The sequence below is a fragment of the Bos indicus genome, chromosome 4 (assembly GCF_029378745.1).
Source record: "Bos indicus isolate NIAB-ARS_2022 breed Sahiwal x Tharparkar chromosome 4, NIAB-ARS_B.indTharparkar_mat_pri_1.0, whole genome shotgun sequence".
Lineage (NCBI taxonomy): Eukaryota > Metazoa > Chordata > Mammalia > Artiodactyla > Bovidae > Bos > Bos indicus.
Genome location: NC_091763.1, coordinates 112282362 through 112297062, shown reverse-complemented (window position 1 = coordinate 112297062; position 14701 = coordinate 112282362). Strand labels below are relative to the sequence as shown.

The 14701-nt window shown below is 47.8% G+C and overlaps 1 protein-coding gene across 3 annotated transcripts in view; it reads right to left on the bottom strand.

Moving 5' to 3' along the window:
• The window catches only part of CUL1 (cullin 1), an 87891-nt gene extending 78002 nt beyond the window's left edge, over positions 1–9889 (bottom strand). Inside the window, exon 1 of one of the 3 annotated variants that reach the window (XM_070788316.1) lies at positions 9751–9889. The gene's annotated coding sequence lies outside the window, so the exon portion shown is untranslated. Of the gene's footprint in view, positions 1–5245; positions 5426–9477; positions 9617–9750 lie in introns of those variants that run through there. The other 2 variants (XM_070788315.1, XM_070788317.1) reach the window with 2 other exon arrangements.
• Between the last annotated feature and the right edge of the window lie 4812 nt (positions 9890–14701).

Below are 14701 nucleotides of genomic sequence, written 5' to 3'. Positions count from 1 at the left end.
CAGATCAGAGAAGCCAGCCAAAGAGCCATCTCCTCAAAGACAATCTAACAAGCGAAGACCAAGATGATTCAAGAAAAAACAATGTGATCCCGGTCCAGAAGCTTGGAGAACATTGCGTGTTACAGCCCTTCCTAAAGGGGCCAAAAGCGCTCTGAAAAACACACCTGGTTCAGCTTCCCATTCTCACCCTGGGAACCACCGAGCGAGAAACGCAAAGGAACCCGTCTAAGTGTCAGGGAAGCTGACCTAGGAGAAGCCAGTCTGTGTTTCAATGGACTGGCGTGCTTTGAAAACTCCAGCAGTTTATAAACTTTAAAAAGTTCTGAAACATCTTTGTAGTTAATGCTACAAACCAGAATTTTCCAGGTTTAAAAAGGACTTTCAACGTACGTCACCTCCAAGAAACTGTGAACGACACGAGCTGAGGCTCTGCTGTTGGTCCTCAGTAGCGAGGACGGATTAATGCTGGTCCATGCGCTTAAAAAAAGATTTTTTAGACGCTTCCTATAATAGCACTTCGGGTTTATATTTAGACAAGGAATAAAGTGAGGCAGAAACCATTTCTAGACAAGTACATGTCTAACTCTGGACTTGGGAGGATCCTGCTCTCCACGTTCCCAACCCCATTCCTGAGAACTCTATAGTGTTTTAAGATGCTCAACGCTCTGCCTGAGAGCAAAGAGGCAAACACAGCATTTACTCCACACCTGGCCTCCCCTCCACGGCAAGGCATGTCATTTCTCACATTTGACTCTAAAATCGGTATGTCTCTACAAAGCAAAATGTATTCTTTACCATGGTAGTAGGGTTTTCTTCCCTCAGATGCTATTATTAAATCAAGGGTACAAAGGTCTGTACAGTCAAGACTATGGTCTTCCCAGTGGTATTGTGAGAGCTGGACTGTGAAGAAGGCAGAACACCAAAGAATTGAGCCTCTGAACTGTGGTGCTGGAGAAGACTCCTGAAAGTCCCCTGGACAGTAAGGAGATGAAACCAGGCAATCTTAAGGGAGATGAACCCTGACTATTCACTGGAAGGACTGATGCTGAAGCTGAAGCACCAGTACTTTGGTCATCTGATGCAAACAGCTGACTCACTGGAAAAGTCCCTGATGCTGGGAAAGATTGAGGGCAGAAGGAGAAGAGGGAGTCAGGGGATGAGATGGCTGGACAACATCACCGATGCAACGAACATGAACTTTGGGAAACTCTGGGAGATGGTGAGGGACAGGGAGGCCTGGCGTGCTGCAATCCGTGGGGTCGCAAAGAATTGGACACAACTGGGTAACTGAATACCACCACCACCACCACCTTATATACGTACACAGACCCTGTAAGATATGTATTTCCTATAAAATAGATGTCTCTCTATAAGGCCAGCAATGTTCATTAGCATATTAAAAGCCCCTCAGTATCCAACCTATCATTTCCTAAATGCATTTACTCACACATCTTCCCTTCTATAGGCCTTCCAGGTGGCACTGGTCATAAAGAACCTGCCTGCCAATATAGGAGACACAGGTTCGATCCTTGGGTCGGGAAGACCCCCTGGAGGAGGGCACGGCAACCCACTCCAGTATTCTTGCCTGGAGAATCCCATGGACAGAGGAGCCTGGTGGGCTACCGTCCACGGGGTTGCAAAAGAGTTGGACACGACTGAAGTGCACAGACACATCGCTTCCATCAGTATCTTACATATCACAGAACATAGATGGGCAAACACTGCTCTAAAATAAATGACAGAAAATGTAGGGAGTGGTAAAGCTGACTTGCTTTATTATAAAAGCAGGGACTGAACAATGCTTCAGAGTTTCAAGTGATACATGCATGATAGGCTTCACCATAAATGTCCGGTTAAATCGCAGATGTTCACAAACACAACACAGCCCCCTGCCCGGGCCAGAGGCACCGACACACGGACACCTGCAAAGGGGCCACTGAGGAGTGACTCCTGTGAAACCGCGCACCAGGCCACGCCCTCTCCAGCATTTGGGTCCCCTGTGGGGAGGCAGTCCTTACCCTCTGGTTTCAGAAGCCTCTATCTGATGTAGGTAAAGTGAGTCGTGTCTGACTCTTTGCGACCCCATGGACTGTAGCCCGCCAGGCTCCTCTGCCCATGGGATTCTCCAGGCAAGAATACTGGAGTGGGTACCTGTTCCTTTATCCCGAGGATCTTCCCGACCCAGGGATCAAACCTGGGTCTCCTGCATTGCAGACAAGATTCTTGACCTTCTGAACCATGACCGACTAGCAAACTATTCCTACATCGAGTGGCCAAGGCTACCTTTACCTTGGGAAGTGAAAGACTTATGTCCATAATGAGGTGTCTACCAGCAAAAAAGCAGAAAACTGTGTGTGTGGGGGGGAGGGGGGGAGGGTAGGGAGCGGGGAGCAGTTTCAAAGCTGCCAGAGGGGTCCAGCCCCAGTCTCTGGCACATTCTACGTGCTGAGGAATGGTGGTTATTACTGCATTGCAAGATGATCCGCTAGACAGGAGTGGTGCACTCAGAAGAAACTAATCTCTGGCTTTTTTCTTCCCTACCCTCCCCCAAACCGAAGCCCGCCAGTTCCCAAAGTATGGTAAAGCGCTTCCAGCCTTCATGTCTGGGACGCCACTCGGGGCTGAACTGCGTTCCCTGGTTTCTCAGCCTCATCCCCACCTCAAACCTTTCCCTCCAGTCCGTCTAGAGCAGGCCTCCCTGCCTCCTGCAGGAGGGCCTCCGGGCTCTCTGGCCTCTCCCCCACGTCCTGACTTTCAGATGCTTCCTCAGCACGCTTAACTATGTTAGCTACTCGGGGACACATTTCTGTGCACCTGTTCTCTCAGGCAGCCAACAGCATTCCTAGTTTGTGTCATTCAGAATACATTTATTAATCACTAATAACGTTTTAATATTCCAAGCCATGGCATAAAGTGTGTCAAGAGAATTTGTTTTTTCTAATCTGTAGCAAATGCACCTTCTTAGGCATGATGACAGTAGCTTTCAACATCCATCTACTACGGCTAGGAGTTGTGAAGTCTACAAAAAAAGGATAGGAAGGTCACACTTCCACACTGAAGAAATTTGTTAGTACATAATCCAGTTACAATTCAACAAAATTCCAGAACGAGGGCGTGGAGTATGAGGGGATCCAGAGACACTGAAGGACGAAGATGGGAGGATGGGAAGATGAGCCCTGCAGGGAGAACCAACGGTCAGATATCTCACCCTTAACCCTTCGCGTCAACACACCTGCAAGGGACCTGCTGCAAGGAAAGCAGAAACCCAAGTGACCCAGCACTGAGTGAGTGAGCAGAAACATCACTGCTTCTATTGTCTTTTGTCTTCATAAGCTAATCCACTGCATTATAAATACATGTGCACTGTAGAAAAATATAAGCCAAAAGAATAAACTAAAAATAACCCATAATTCCACTACTCAGAGATAATCACTATAAACACTTTGGCTTATTAAAAAAAGTACACACACACTAAAAAAAGAAAATTTTAGACATTACATATATTGTTCTGCAGCGTGTTTTGGTCTCACTGAAAACAGAATTACAGAAATGCAAAGATTTATCTAAAAATGCTGAGATCATAACCCTTAACAGCAAAACGTGAAAACAAATGTTCAATAGGAAGGCATTAAATAGTGCACCCGTGGCACAACATTAACCCATCATTTTTTTATTTTCTTAGACTGAATCCCTAAAAGTAGATTAGATATTTATATTTCAAAGTGCAAACACACACACACACACACACATTTACATGGTTCTTGCAGAAAAATTATTCTTTTTCAGGCGATGACTGGATGAACTCATTTCTTCATATCCTCACCAGAAGTGGCTTATTTTTCAATCTATGCCAAAATTTAAAACAAACAGTACTCACTGATTTGCTTTCCCATGAGTACTATTAGTAAAGCTGAATTTTTGTTTCTTGAGCCTTCTTTAAAAAAAAATTAACAGTTTGCTCATTTCCCCCCATAGTGGCAAAGGAGGTGGAAGGGGTATCTTTATCTTACCTCTATAAGCCGTCTTTTTTTTGTAAAGACAGCAAATTTATCTGAAAGGTACACTACTTCTTTCCATTTGTCATTTGCTTTTTAATTTTGTTTGTGGCATTTTAACATACAGAAGTTTAATTATTCTCAAGTAATCAATGGAGACTTTTCCTTCACAGTTCCTGCTTTTGGGGTTATATGCTGAGAGGACTGCTCCATCCTGAGATCAATTGCATTATCTTTTGGTCCTTAAAAATCTGGGTTGGGGGGGACACTTTAATAGCACACAAGTTCTCCATCCTAAAATCACAACCATTTTTATTACTTTTAAATATTTTCAGCAGTACACACACACACATTCTAAGCATACATTTCATACAATCTGTTTTTCAAAATATTCTCTGCCATAGGCCTTTTTAAAAAAAATCACAGCTTACTAGATTTAAACAGTCTTCAATGGTTTTATAAGGCCAGTGAGTCACATCTCACCCCACTTAACGATAGTCCCAAAGTCCAGAGCTGTTCACCTTGTCCCGCAAGTATCCAATCACTCTCCTTTAACGTCCCCCAGTTACTAAAACACTAAGAAGAATAAGCTCATTCTTGGTAGGCAACCCAGTTCTGCATAATGAATTCTGTCCTAATTATCAATAGGAAGGTATCAATCTTGAGAGCATTTCTACCTTGCTTCCTTCTTCTCTTCTACCTTCATATAAATCAGAGCACCTGGGTAAAAGCTGGAGCCCTGGAGTCACCCTCATTTTAACTCAGGTCTGGCCACCGAAGAATTGATGCTTTTGAACTGTGGTGTTGGAGAAGACTTTTCAGAGTCCCTTGGACTGAAAGGAAATCCAACCAGTCCATCCTAAAGGAAATCAGTCCTGAATATTCATTGGAAGGACTGATGATGAAATTGAAACTCCAGTACTTTGGCCACCTGACGTGAAGAACTGACTCATTTGAAAAGACCCTGATGCTGGGAAAGACTAGAAGGCAGGAGGAGAAGGGGATGACAGAGGATGAGATTGTTGGATGGCATCACCGACTCAACGGACATGAGTATGAGTAAACTCCAGGAGTTGGTGATGGACAGGGAGGCCTGGTGTGCTGCAGTCCACGGGGTTGCAAAGAGTTGGACACGACTGAGCAACTGAACTGAACTGAACTGGCCACTGAGTAGGCCTGACCTTAACCACCCAAGGCCTCGGCTTCTTCCCCAAAAGACTGTCAGGGAATTAAATAACAGCAGCTCTCACCTGAGGGGCTCCGTCAAGATGTGAAAGTGTTAGTTGTTCAGTCATTTCCAACTCTGGGACCCCGTGGACTGTAGCCCGCCAGGCTCCTCCATCCATGGGATTCTCCAGGCAAGAAGACTGGAATGGGCTGCCGTTTCCTTCTCCAGGGGATCTTCCCGACCCAGAGATCAAACACAGGTCTCCTGCAGGGCAGGCAGATTCTTTACTGCCTGAGCCACCGGGGAAGCCCCCAGATGTGAAGCGGGGAGGATGTTCAGGAACAAAGTGTGAGTTACTGGAGCTAACCCACGCACCTGCGCAAGGGCCGCGTGCCTGTCACAAGGCCCCACGCCTCCAAGAGGTCTGCCCGGTGGGAGAAAGAAACCACAAGTCCAGGCCAAGGTGAGGTGCTCCAACAGTGACCGGCGGGGCCTCAGGGACCCCAGGAAAGGCTCCCCCCAGGATGGCGCATCAGGATCTTCCAGAGGAGCAGGAGCCTGCTGGGTGACGGGAAGGGGACACGGTACTGGAGGCCGAAAGAGAGCCAGAGGGCAGCAGGGCCACTTCTGGGAAGGGGGCTGCCATGATGGGGGAAAAGGCAAAGACTCCACTCACCTGATCCAAGGGTCCCAAGGACCAAGCCTGGGCGTCACAACCCTGCTTTCAAACACGAAGAAGGGTACGCTTTATGGGGCGGTCCAAATGTTGTGAACGTTAAAAGCTATGGCATTCCCATGGAATCCACACACTTTGAACGCCTGAAGAAAACTGAAGTCAACTGAAAACCATCTCACTTTATAAACAAGAAGTAAGATGTTTTTCACCTCTAGATCCAACGACATCCTACATCTTCTCAAGCAACACATTCTATACTCATGCGAAAAGAAATAAAGCAGACGTTTTTCCTAGAAGCTATATTCTTGTGCATAAAAAATTTTAAAGCCACCAAACACCACAATAATCCTGTTTATAGTGTGTATTATTAAATGGACAGATTACGAAGCTTAAAATCCTTAGTAATAAACTGAAGGTTTTATTTAAGTTTATTCCTCGTTTCACATTCGTGTCTCAGTTTTGAGAGGCAAATGAAGGAAAACAATTTGTTGAGAAACTACTCAATAGCACCCCACCAAAACAAACACACACACACACAAGAACAAGATAAACTTCAAATGGGTCCTTAAAAACATTACATTCTTTTCTCAGGTATAACTAAAAGCTCAAAATTCATTCTGAGTCTGGACAGTTTATTCCAGACTCAATTGCTGAGGCCCATGGCCTTGGAACCTATGGAGGGCTGAAATACCAAAAAATAAAACACAAACACACTCCTTTAATTTTTGGCACCCTGATTTTCAACTTGAAGGACAGCAAGTAACTACTCTTCAATCTAAAGCCCATTCGTTTGAATTTTCCTTGCAGAAAAAAAGGCATACTATGCTTGCTGGGCAAACTGGGAGCGAACTTCTGATCAAAAGGCATTCAGGGACTCAAGAAAGGTCTCTCCTGTGAGAAAGGTCACTGGGCCTCCAGGACCCAGAGTCCTCTTAACAGGGAGGAGTATCAACTGACCAAAGGATTTCACCTCAAAGCTATGGTGGCAACATTTAACCTGAGGCAAAGACCTCAATCTTGTTTAAACACACACACACATAAATTTTAAACATCTGTACTTAAAACTAGTTTTGAGGAAAAGGAAGGAAATTAAAGTTTCACAAGTTGCTTTCTTGGCACCCTCCTGATCTTTCAGAGCCGAAGAAAGCCTGAGCATTTTTCCGTCAAGCTCTGTGTTAGTTCCCGGGGATGCGGTAGGAACAATTTATTAAAAAAGCTCACACCCTTATCCAATGTAAGTGCGGTGACTGCTTCTGTAGCCAAAATCTGAGGTGGTCAGATTATTCCAGATTTCTTCATTCAAAAAGCAAATGATGTACCCCTGACCAAGTTCTATGCTCCTCTGGGGATGCAAAAAATAAAGAATATGTCTTGCCTTCAAGAATTCAGTCTGTAAAGTATGGGAAGTAAAGCTGCATTGACAACCCAGACTAAGCTAATTATCTCTAGAGGATAATAATCAGTAAGAGACAAAGGAGTCAACATATCTGTAATATATGTATATTAGAGCTATGAATCAACAGAGCTGTAACATCTAAGGAAACTGCAGGACATTACCAGGTATCACCAGGCTGTTAGTTACCCACATGGTGGGTTTACCGCCACATGGGGGGCCTGCCTCCAAGGACATGAATCAGTGGCCCTAAGAGTTGCTGCTGTTGTCACTCAGTTGTGTCCGACTCTTTGCAACCCCGTGGACTGCAGCATGCCAGGCTTCCCTGTCCTTCACTATCTCCCAGAGTTTGCTCAAATTCATGTCCACTGAGTTGGTGATGAGAGGATAGTATGAACTGGTGAAAACCCCTAATAGTACAGCTAAAGAGGTTTTTTTTTTTTTCCCTTTTGTTAAAATAAGTTTTTAAAAGATGATTCCAATGACAAAAAAAGTTAAATATTTTTAGAGAGTATTTCAGCCAACCCTCTAGAGCTTAATGAGCACTCTCTCTAGAAACCTCCAAAAATGGGCATAATAGAGTTAAAGCAAGCTAGTCTCCTGCATGCTGTATGCATGCCTCGGAATTTGAAATGCGTTGCAACTATTTCGACTTACCAGGGAAAGCAACAGAACTTTTAAGTAAATTTTTCCCCAATACCCAAGGACACTTTTAGATCAAGAGAATATTAGGTCCAAATTTTTTAGATAAATTTTTTTTTTCTTAAACAATGATCCCTATTTTTTCTACACAATTCATAAACGCTGCAGGATTTCAGAAAACCAGGTAAGACAGGGTGGCCACAAAACGAAGCGTTAAACTTATACCTGGCCATGCTTTTGCAGACTGCTAAAGCTATGCTGAGGTCTAGAAGGTGGGGGCTTCAGGTAAAAGTGAATTTCAGTCCCTTCTGTCACTCCGATGAGTGCATTTCCAAAACTGCGTGACCCCTGACTCCACTAACTTGGACTGTTTTAATGCCACTGCGCGAAGAGCAATTACACAGAGCAAATAAACACTTAACTGCAATTCCTCATTTGCACCCTCACCACTAACTCCAGCTGCGAACTGTGAGCAACGACAGTGATCCAATCCGAAAAGAGGATCCTATTTTTGGCAGAGAGCTAGCTAAAGGGAGAAAACCCTCAACTTTGGAGGATTAGGCTCAAGAAACGTTCACCATGCGTTTCTCCCCGGAACCACCAGCACACCGGGGGCCGGGAGGGGCGCGCGGGGCGACCCCTGCACGCGGCCGGCCGGCACCCGGGTTACCTGCGGGGTCAGCGCGCGCTCCCGCCGGGTGCAGGGCCGGGGGCGCGCCGAGGCGGCGGCGCAGGCCCGGCCCGACTCGCGGGCGCTCGGCGGGCGCCGCGGAGGGGGGCGGGGGGGGCGCTCCGTCCGGTTCGGTCGCCGCACTCGCATCCCTGCGCGCCGCCCCAGGCCCGCTCCCCGAGGAGAACCGGGCAAAGGGGCGACTGTTACCCAATAATAGCGCCCTACACAGTCGCAACAATGCGGGCGGGGAAACCCGGGAGCCGCGGGGCAGGGAACCGGAAAGCAGAGAGAGCCCGGCTCCGCGGCTCCTCCGGCGTGCGAGCCCAGTACTTTACTTGAGAACACGAGTCGGGGGCAAGCGACGCTCGGGGGAGCGGTGGGTCCCCAGAGGGGCCGAGGGAAAGGGGGCGCGGGTCCGGGCGCCCCGTGGTTGAGGGGGGGTGGTGGTCGCTGCCTCAGGAGAGGTGAGGCGCGCGCGCGCGACTGCCCCGGGGGCCGCTCGCCCGACCGGCCCCGCGGCCCGAGGCGGGTGCGCTGGGAAAGGGGCGGACGCCACCAGGCCGCCGCCTCGGGCGCGATGAATCGGGCTTTTTTTTTTTTTTCCCCAGTGCGTAGTCCGGGCCTGGGCCGCCCCGAGCCCGCGTCCGGGGCCGCGGCCCGGCCAGGCCCGAGCCGGCCGGGGTGACTCAGGGCCAGGCCCCGCGCGGGCGCGCGCGCGCGCTCCCTCCCCTCCCGCCCCCGGCGCCCTCTGCCCACGAGTGCCCCGGCCCCCGCCGCCATTCCGCCCGGTCGCGGCTCGGCGCCTCAGGCCTCTCGCCCGGCGCCTGAGCTCGGCCGCCGCGGCCCCAGTCACTGCGACACCGCGGCTCCGGGTCGGGCCTGCGCCGCCGCCGCCGCCTCCCCTCAGCCCCGGCGCCGCCGACAACTCACCCGCATTTCCCGGCTGCCTAAATGGCTCCGGCGACGTCTCCACCTGGTCGCTGGGCCCGGCCCCGGTTAAATCCCCGTCCCGCCAAGGTCTCGCCGCGTCCCTCAGCCGCCGGGGCTGCCCCGCCTGGAGCTGCGTGCGACACGGCTCCCGCCTCCTCCTCCTCCTCCTCCCGGCCCGCCCGCCGGCCCTCCTCCCGCCGCCGCCGCCGCCTGCACCACGCAACCTCCGCCCTCTCGCCTTCCCTTCGCCGCTCCCCGCCCTCCCGGCCTCACCGGCTCCGGCTCCCGCGGTGGAGAAGCTGGTGGGGGAGGGCCGGAACGCTCCGCCATCGGCGTCCGGGGCGGGGGAGCCGGGAAACCGTCGCCGCCATCTCCCCACCAGCCCCGCGGAGCGGGAGGGGCCCGGAAAGCTCCCGCCCGCCGTGCCCCGGCCTCGGGTTCTCCCCACCCCGCCCGCCGCCCCGCGCCGCCGAGGCCCCGCTCGCGGGGCTGCTCTCTACCTGAAAGCCCCCGCGGGGCCCTGGCCATGGACGCCGCACCCTCCCCGGACAGGCGCACCGGATCCTCCTCCAGGTTTTACAGCCTCCCTGGCCTTGGGGGCCGCCTCTGAGGACCCGGCTTCCCGCCACTTTGGGCCGAACGAGGAGGGGGCGGGGGTGGTCACCTTCCTAGGTCGGGGCCCCAGCCTGAGGAGAAACCGGCCCGAAACACCCCGGAGCAGAGGGTCTCACACGCTCGCCCTCCCCCGCTCCTGCGCGCACACACACCCTGAACCGACACGGATCACAACTACACCCCCTGGATCTACCTCCCCGGCCGGGAGGATAACCAAAAGCCATACCCCGACCGGCTGATAAAAGTCAGAGATGGGCGAGTGGCCCTGAAAGGCAGGCGCAGCAGACTCCAGAGAAACGTGCCGTCCGTTCTCGTCCATTCTCTGAACCCCAGGACACCTGCGGCCTCGTGGATCGGCACCTCAAAGTCCCAGCTCCTCGGAGCCTCTCTGTCTCTCTCTCTCTCTCAAATCGGTTCGGAGATCAAACCAAATTAGCTTACCTCTTCAAACTCTTTAACCCACTCTTTTTTGAACAGATATCGACAGACACTTTACCATTAATCTCTGTAAAGATAAATGAAGAATGAAATTGAAGGTCTTTCATATATGGATGGGATGAGGTACGACTATTGAATAGGACTGTTTTCACCAGCGCTGCGGAGTTGTTCGTCACATTCATCTGAAATTAACTCACAAGTGGGTACCTGAAATACAAATTTGGGCAGCGCAAATGGCCACCTGGCTTCCTATGGGGACACAGGTGAGCAAGCTTGGACTTGGAGGGACTTCTGCTCTAATCCCATGGTCCATGAACAATTCAACATGGAAGGATTTCAGGTTATCTGGGCCAAAGACTTGAAGAGTGTAACTTCCTGTTTTGCTCCAAAACTAAAACATTAAGTATCACCTTGGAGTGGAAATGTTAGGCTCAGAGCCTAGGGCTACTCCCACAGCCCTCACTGTTTCCTGAGGAATATGGGTGTCTCTTAGAAGAAGTATCTAAGACATATTTGTATATGCGGTTCCTCCTATTGAAATGTGGCCTTTTGTCAACAACTCTTTATCTTTGAAAGTATGGCATTTGTCTGTATCTGTCACCAGAGTATGTGATCTCTCAGCCTATTTAAGGATTTTTAAATTCGTGCTTTATATCCTCAATGGACATGAGTTGGAGCAGACTCCGGGAGATGGTGAAGGACAGAGAAGCCTGGCGTGCTGCAGTCCATGCGGCTGCAAAGAGCTGGACAGGACTGAGCGACTGAACAGCAACAAATATCCTATACTTTTAAATATTCAAAAGAAGCTTAGATGTATTTAACTTTCTCATGGGCACATAGGAGAATTGAAGGTAAAAATGGAAGGCTTGTTTATATATGTACACATATATGGGAGACTGCACATATATGGTTTCTCTGAGACCCTCACTTCTGTGTGCTTTCCTCAGAGGACAGGTTAGCTCATCTCCCGTTTCTCTAACCTCTCCTCTCCCATCTCATCATCCAATATGGTCGTCCTGTCTGTGACTCCCCACAGCTAACACGTGAGATGAGTGGGTCAACTTTCCCTTTGCTGTTTGTTTCTTCCAATGTCTGTTTTTCCTTAATGGGAGATTTAGTTCATCTCTACCTTCCTCTCCACTTCTCATTGCCTCAGTTCCTGGTTCTTAATTTCTTCCAGCCTTTATTCTTCACTCATCTGCACTATTATTCTTAGCTCTAAGGCTACACCATTGACTTTTATGTCCACTTCATAACCAGGTTGCATCTGTACCACTTCTGCTCTGCACAGGTAACCTTGCCTCCTACCTAACCATTTATTCTCTTTCCACTCCATCACTTCTCCGTCTTCTCCCCGATCTCAGCAAAACTGATGTTGTCCTCCTGTCAGATGACCCAGCATTTGGAGGGGCAATTAACTTATAGATGTTAGAATCAAAATCCAAAATAGTCTGACTAGAATATTAGGTCAAAACCTAGGATAAAATATAACTTTGCAAACCTAAAACAATATGATGAAGTTCAAAAAGCCCACGTTTTAAATTTAAGCAGACCTCGGTTTATATTCAAACTCAAACCACCATCTTTTGTCTTGGTTAAGCCAACTTCTATGGGGATTAAAATACTTACCTCATTAGGTTGTTGTGAAGAGTAACTCCTTCATAATCACAGCATACTTCCTGAAACAGTGTTAGTCCCTTTCTTTCCTTGTCTTCTGTACAGTTGAGATTTACTGACTGCCCTATTTGGTTGTTGGTAATGCTGACATTTTCTAAGTCATCAGTTCAGTTGCTCAGTTGTGTCCAACTCTGCAACCCCATGGTTTCAAAGTCATACAAGCCCGAAAACGGTATACTGACCTGTGAACCTTGCATCCCAGAGCTAGTCACCATCCTAAAGAAATCTTTTGTCTATTTGGCTCAGTCTGGGGACATACAGTATCATCATCACACTCACTTTTCAAAGAAAAACTTAAGACTCCAATAGTAGGCAGTTTGCCCCGAATCACAGCTTAATCGGTAGCATAACCTGACACAGTGACTCTCAAGTGCGAGTAGATCCATTCCTTTACTACGATGTTTCCCCACACCTGTATCGTTCGTTTAACCTTCTGAATGGTTTTCCTGGTTCTCATTTCTGCTCTGTCCTTCCAGCCTGCACAGTGACTGAGCCCCACTGGTTCATTCCAAACTGATTCCTTCATCATTGAATCTTTATCTTTTCAAACTTTTCAGTGGCTCCCCACTGTTTATAGGGTTCAGTCCAAACTCTGACCTCGTGCCTAAAGTTGACCATAATCTTGTCCTAACTTACTTTTCCAAATTTTTTCTAGCCATTTCCCAAAAGGAACTCTCAACTTCATCCCATCCTATTAAACCTACTGTTGGCCCACAAATACCTGCCTTGAATCACCATTTGTGAATGTTTCCTTCCCTTTGTTCCTGAAACAAACAGAAATGGTCCCTCCTCCTTTCCTTCATCTGCAAATCACCCTCCCTTTTTCATGTCCAGCTCACGTCCGCTTTGGAAGCCTACTTTGCACCTTCTGCACAGGGTTTTGTGATCTCTCCAATTGCCGACCTCTTTACGTATGCAGTTAAAGGAGGTAGTCCTTGGTCAGGCGTTATTCCCACCAGGCCCCTCAGTATTGTGCCTGAACAACAGGGGATAGTGGTCCAAAATAGCTGTTTACTAGTCAAATCTGAAAGGGTACCATGTCACCTGATGACCCTTATAAGCTGTTGTTTCTAAGACGTGAGTAAGCAACTAGCCATCCAGAGCAAATTAAATTCATTAAATAAGAGAGTTCCCAAACCTGTCTTCGCCTCAGAATCACCTGGGGATTTGAACACTGATTCCAGGGCCCATTCCAGACCTACTGAGTCAAAACTGGGCGGGAAGGGGGAAGGGATGAAATCTGAAACTCAGAGTTTATTTATATCATGGCTTTACTACTTATTATCTGAGGAACTCTGAGCAAGTTGCTTAACCTCTGTGTGCCGTCCCCTATGAACTGGGGATAATAATAGTATCTCATATGAGTTGTTATGAACATAACAACTTAAACATGAACTTTCCTGCTGGTGGCTCAGCGGTAAAGAATCCGCTTGCAATGCAGGAGATAAGGTTCGATCCCTGGGTCGGGAAGATCCCCTGGAGAAAGAAGTGGCAACCCACTCCAGTGTTCTTGCCTGGGAAATCCCATGGACAGAGGAGCCTGGTGGGTACAGTCCATGGGGTCGCAAGAGTCAGACACGACTTAGGACTAAAGCACCACCACCAATGATGATGCTGCTGATCTAATTATCCAGGGCCAATCTGGTGACCTGAATTTGGAAACCACTGATTTAATGGACTACTCCTTCCTGTGTTAAAGTTTCAAATGTTATGATCTTAAAACTTACAGTATTAGCATTGTTGACATATTACATAAGTCTTACTTGTTTTGAAATCATGTACTTCAAAGAAGAGCTAAGTAAGCAGATTTTTCAATTAAATTTGCCTATTTAATCCAAATCATAAAATACTTTATGCATGCTTAAAAAAAAAAAAAAAACTAGTTTCTCTTAGGAAAATAACCCATAGCTAAATAGAGTAATCCAACCAGCTTAACATTCAAAGGAAGCAATCAGGAAAGATACGAAATAATACATGATTTCTTCTATTTTTTTCTTCTATTTATGATAATGAGTCAAATTCTTTTTGAAGAAGTAGGTTTTTAATCTTCAGCTTCAATTCATTAGAAAAAATTCATAGCTCATGTTAGTCCACCAAATTCCAAACAATATTTTAATGATATTAAATGTAACTAGCCATAAAAATAGGAAGCAAAAATTTACTTAACCAAAGTCACAAAGTTAAATATGTCTGAATGGGGAATACAGAATGGGTAGCCCCACCTTCTCAACTCTTGACTGATAAATGGCCTATACAAACAAATACACAAAGGCCTTATTTTTATTGTCTGGAATTCCACCAAAAATTCCTAGTATCCTCTCTTAAAGACTCACAGAGCTCTGGGATGGTAGCAGGGCTTAAAAGTGATTCACACTTCAACACTAACTAGTTCAATCAGATGGCCTTTCTAACCTGCGTAGGGTAACAGCTACAGAAAGGAAGATTTGGGACATGTTAAGTTTTGGGGAAAGACGGTGCTTCAGGGCAGGCTGAA